The sequence below is a fragment of the Eptatretus burgeri genome, chromosome 7 (assembly GCF_056783735.1).
Source record: "Eptatretus burgeri isolate ZD-2024b chromosome 7, Ebu_testis_v1, whole genome shotgun sequence".
Taxonomy (NCBI): domain Eukaryota; kingdom Metazoa; phylum Chordata; class Myxini; order Myxiniformes; family Myxinidae; genus Eptatretus; species Eptatretus burgeri.
In genome coordinates, this window is record NC_140967.1 from 89,653,769 (window position 1) to 89,659,768 (window position 6,000).

The following is a 6,000-nucleotide window of genomic DNA, read 5'->3' on the forward strand; positions in this document are numbered from 1 at the left end:
TGTTGTGGTTGTATGCTTTTCAGCTTTCTGAGCATCTTGGTATGCATTTAGTTTTTTTTAACCATGCAAAAGTGCCTGTGTACCAGTTATGTGAACCGCTGCCTATACTCCCCTCTGTTGAAACCAGTAGGTGATTAATAATGGCGTAAAACACACCTCCCTTTTTCCATAACATTTCAATCTTATTTTCTCATTTCCCACTCCCCCTTACCTGATAACATAAATATAGATGGCCCCTAACTTCATGGAGACCACTTGAACTTAGAAAAAAGGGAATGAACATTGCCAATCATAATTGTGGCATTGTATAGCAACTTGCATTTAAATTACTTTTGATATATATATATATATATATATATATATATATATATATATATATATATATATATATATATATATATATATATATATTGTTGCGGGCTGGGGGTCCGGCGTAGAGAACGACCACGAGGTTGGGGAAAGCTACGTCAATTCCCACCAGACTCCCCGAAATTGTAGGCCGTCGCTCACGGATAATTCCGTGACGCGGCGGGTGGCTTAACACACAGTGGACGCCAATACCTCAACCGCGTGGCGTAGGGTCCTCCTGTCTAAAATCAAGTTGCCTAATTAACCACGCGGTTTCGACTACTGGGGAACCAGGCCCTCGGTACGCCTTGCCCGAACCGGATCACTCTACCAACTACATTTCTGGATCGGATGCAGTCGAGCAGCACTGCCAAGGATGTACTGGCTCAAAGGAACGGATTATCGTGAACAAAGACCCGGCTAAACTCAGATTCGAACCATGCTGGACCAATGTAGGAAAAGACAAAGACGAGCTGGGAACATTTCTACAATTATTTATTTACACTAAGCGGGGAAAAGCATGTGGCACAACAAAAAGGTTTATTCGGTATGTAATGCAGGGGAGAGATGAGAGAGGTGTAATGCGGCAATTTTACAAGCAACTTACAAAAGCAGACACAGTGCACACTTAACGCGAGATTAATAAAAGCAACAATTACAACGAAGATCTTACACAGGCTTATCTAACGGAGAGGCGCCAACACTCAGACACACACTCTGACAAAATAAACCCAATGAAAAGAAAAGGGACCTTTTGCATAAAGGGAGGGAGGGATTTGAGGCACAGTCTTTGGTACCTGAGCGTTTCGCGGGGGAGGGATTCTCCGTGGTGCGGCACCCAACAAAAGCTGTGCAGTTCAGTCCACAGCTGCACGTGTGGTAATCGTGTCTGCAGCAGGAGTCCAAAGAGGCGAGAGATGAGCAGTTGGCAGGACCAGAGTGTGGGCGAGGACCACACGACGAGTACAGTAGGCGGGCCGTCGAGGCGAGACGTAGGCAGAGCCAGGCAGCAGGAACATTTTCACAACAATTCTCTTCAACGACCAAACAACTCACAATTCTCTTCAACCTCCAATGACCCCAACTTCAATGCAATTCTCTTCAACCTCTCCAACGACCCCAACTTTGACCACCAACTCCACACAATTCCAACGACAACGACTCCGACCACTTCCAACTCGGAGGTCCGTGCTTTATACAGTCTGGAGCTCAGGGAGGAGCCATGGCGAAGCCGACGTCATCGTCCGATCCGAGCATCTCGATTGGACCGGGCCTTCATGTGGTCCGCCTTTCTGGGCGGGGTTTCGGCCAGACGCCGGTCTGGCCCGCCCATGCCGCGCATGTCTGGGTTTGGAAAGGTGGAAGCCGATGCGGCTTTCATCGCGAACTTCGGGATTCTGCCTCAGAAAACAAGACTCCGGATACAGTGGGTAGTCGGTGGTACGCTATGGTAAGCGAAACGAGGGTGTGAGGAAATTCACCTCAGAAAATAAATGAGGAAGAGTGGGAAGTGGAATGGAGAGGAAAATTATAAAATAAAAGGGAAAAAATGATTTATTAATCCTAACTATAGCCCATCGCAACACATTCCCTCGTCTTTTCACGAGACAAATGGTAGGGACCTAATTACACATATTAATGAAATAACTGACTCGGGACAACTGTATGTTGTTTGCATACGGTTCCGAGAACCGTAACAATGTATATATGTATGTGCACACGAGCAAATGCAACCCATTGCTTCTCTGACGAGAATATTGGGAAGTCGGGGGGGGGGGAGAAAGAGGGAGAGGAGGGAGAGAGCCGAGAAGTTGGGAGAGGGTGAGGGGAGGGAGACAGAGGATGAGGGGTGGGAGTGTGAGGGTGAGTGGTGGGAGAGAGAGAGATCTAGGGGGAGGGATGAGAGGGAAAGAGAGAAGAGGTTGGGAGAGGGAGAGGGAGGGGTGGGAGAGAGAAGGAGAGAGAGCGTGGGAGAGGGAGGGGGAGGTGAGAGGGGTGGGAGAGAGATAGAGAGGGGAGTGGGAGAGAAAGAGGGATAGAGAGAGGGGGGTGGGAGAGGAGGGGAGGTGGGAAGAAGAGGTGGGAGAGAGACAGAGGGGGTGGGAGAGAGACAGAGGGGGGGGGTGGGAGGGAGAGAGAGAGGGAGAGAGGGGGTGGGAGAGATAGAGAGGGGGAGTGGGAGAGAGAGAGATAGAGAGGGAGAGAGGTGGGTCTCTCTCCATCGAGTGCAGCCTGCGGCTGCTGGTTGCATCATTGGTTGGGACGCGGCTTTGCCGCTGATGCAGTGTCCCCCTTACCAGTACACTGGTACTCATTTTGCCAACCTCGGAAGGATGACAAGCTGAGTCAACCTCCTCGTGTATTAATTCAGCGGCCAACGGGGCTTGAACTCGGGACCCTAGGATCCCAAGCCGCCACCCGAACCACTAAGCCACCACCAGGCTAGAGAGGGGGGTGGGAGAGCGGGAGAGATAGAGAGGGGGTGGGAGAGCTAGAGAGAGAGATAGATAGAGAGGGAGTGAGGTGAGGGAGAGGGAGAGAGAGGGAGTGAGGTGAGAGAGAGGGAGTGGGGTGGGAGAGAGGGAGAGAGAGGGAGTGAGGGGAGGAAGGGAGAGAGAGGGAGTGAGGGGTGGGAGAGGAAGGGAGAGAGAGGGAGTGAGGGGTGGGAGAGGAAGGGAGAGAGAGGGAGTGAGGGGTGGGAGAGGGAGGGAGGGGTGGGAGAGGGAGGGAGAGAGAGGGTTGGGGGTGGGAGAGACAGGGTGAGGATAGGGGGAGTGGGGCGGGAGAGAGAGGGTGAGGGGTTGGAGAGAGACTCTCGGCTCTCCTCCCGTGATCTGGCGATTCATTGCTTCATAAAAACTAAATTGATCCGAGCAACAGTGCCGATTGCTCAAAAAGAAAAAAAAGCTTTCATTTGTCCAATTTGCACATTCTTTGACAGCCCTTCTTCTCCTCGACCTCCGGAGAGGTGTATGGTGGTGGAGCGGGTTTGGCAGGAGGATAGCATGAGGGGAGGGGAAGGGAAGGCAGCATGAGGGGAAGTAAATGGGGAGGGAGAACAAAGGACACAAAATAATTTATTTACAGTTTATTGACAAAGACATGCACCCTGGGGTATGGGATGAACCAAATCGACTATTGTCCCATGTTATGTTAACGACTTTCTATCGAAATGACGCAAATAGATGACGTAAATCAGTGACTTACTTATGCATTAGGAAGAAGATAATTGTTTTATATAAGAAGATAATCAAAGGCTTGGAGTGGGGAGGGGATTGAAGCTTTAGGTATGGGAGGTGGAGGTTGAGGGCTTGGGCTTTGGGAGAGGGGTTGATGACTTGGGGATTGTGAGGTGGGGGGGGGGGCTTGAAGTTACATTTTTCATTTTGTGGATGTTCCACAGGTCCCTGCTAGGTATATATAATAGACTAATGCTGTCTTGTCTGTCTCCCTCACCAACACTGAAACACGGAAATGCTCCTTGCGGAGAAAAGTAATTAGGAAGTAAAACTCGCTTCAAATTTATCCAAACCTTTGGGAAAATCTATATATAAAGTTGTATTTTCTGTTTGTCCATCGATCGAATTGGCCCACCGGTAGTCACCCCATCATATTGTATACTGTCCAAGTAAACATTTTCAAACCTAGGGGGTTCAGGGTGGGGGAGAAGACCCCAATTCTTTCTCTGTAAATGTGTATTGTATAGCGCCACCCAGTGGTAGGCAGTATTACAAGTCATCATGTTGTATCTAAGCTCTAAATTTCTTCTGCACAAGGGTCAGGTACCTCTGTTAGTTATAATATCCAAAAACAAAGTTGTACACGAGATTGCATGTTCACGCAAACAAAGTGCAGATAGTGAAACCTTTAGAACTGAGAACTTCCCCGGTAGATGCATTGGACGTGGTGGGGCAGTCCCCTGGCCTTTACGGTCTCTCGATGTGATGCCCTCAGACTTCTTGTGGGGGTGTGTCATGGACTGTTTTCCAAACTTCTGTTGCTGACATTAAAACACTTCGTACAAGGATAACCAATTGCATCAGCAGTGTGATGAGGGATATGTTTTAGCCAACATGTGGATTGAAGTGGATTATCTCTTGGATGTGCTCCATGCCACTATAAGTGCACATGTTGAGGTGTACTAAATAACACAAGAAACTTTATGAATTATGTGACAAAATGCAAAAAAAACTGCATTATTGTATCTCTTTTGGTTTGGTTGTAATAAATTTTTTAAACCAGAACAAGACTTTGTGGACAGCCTGTACTTCGTTCCTAAAGGCCCTGTCACACCTTGACGTTTTAGCCAGCGTATGGCAAGGTCTCAAAATGTATGTAAAACGCTGGCGTACGCTGAACTATTGATTTTTTTTAAAGTTTTGGGCGTATAATAACGTGTTGGACGTATGCATAACGTATTAATAACGTACACAGAAGGTTTTAATCGCATATAGATAACTTATACCAATGAATGCTGAGCGTGTTGTCGGCGTTCACAACCTATGCCCAACGATAGTCTAACTTATGCATAGCGCGCGGCAGCGTATTGCCGACGATCACGTGGCGTAGGCTATTAATAGGCTGCGGCTCGACGATTCAAATCATAACCGCACTAGACATCGAAGTGTGAAGCCGCTGTAACACCTTGACGTTTTAGCCAGCGTATGCCGACATATGAAAAATTTGCTGAACCAAGCTGGCACACGTCGAATACGTTATGGGTAAGTTTTGTATACGTTAATAGCACGCTGGTATACCTCGTTATAAGCTGAGTACATCGAGAAATTTTCAGCATGTTGAAAATGTCTCGACATACTCGACTTATGACACACGTTCCGCATACGCTGGCCATAAGTTGTAGGCACGCTACGCGATCGTTGACACACGTCGACATACGTTACTTGTACGTTTCTCATAAGTCGAAACGCGTCAATGTAATGGTTAGCGTCAGTGTTCCAGACTCCCTGGTTTTTTTATTTTTTTATTTTCTTCGGTAAGACGGTGATGTTGACACTTCGATTTCTAGTGCGGTTATGATTTAAATCGTTGAGCGGCAGCCTATTAATTATATTATATTATAACCACACTAGAAATCGAAGTGTCAACATCACCGCCACGCCGAAGAAAAAAATAAAAAATAAAAAACCAGGGCGTCTGGAACACTGACGCTAACCATTACCTTGACGTGTTTCGACTTGTGAGTAACTTACAAGTAACGTGTGTCAACGATCGCGTAACGTGCCTACAACTTATGGCCAGCATTATGTGGAACGTGTGAGTCATACACTGGCATACGTCGAAAAATTTCAAGCATGGAAAATTTGTCTAACACCTCGGCGTACTACGACGTATGCCAGCGTGCTCTTAACGTATACAAACTTACCCATAACGTATTTGACGTGTGCCAGCGTTTTAGCCAAATTTTGCATATGTCAGGCATACGCTGGCTAAATCGTCAAGGTGTGACAGGGCCTTAAGCCAAAAATTATCTTCATATATAATCCATGGTAAGTTTTATCCAATCGAATGTTTTGAATAAATCAAAAACTTTTTAAACTCATTTTACTCTCTTATTTTCTTTCAGGGACAGGTGCACACCACAGCTTAATACATTCCTAATTGAACCTCTCATTTTGATCTCTGTCAACCAGC

At 47.0% G+C, this 6,000-nt stretch overlaps 1 protein-coding gene across 6 annotated transcripts in view; it reads left to right on the forward strand.

The window, feature by feature from the left end:
- ASB3 (ankyrin repeat and SOCS box containing 3) overlaps positions 1-6,000 on the forward strand; it is a 50,765-nt gene that overhangs the window by 17,653 nt on the left and 27,112 nt on the right. The window lies entirely within an intron of this gene.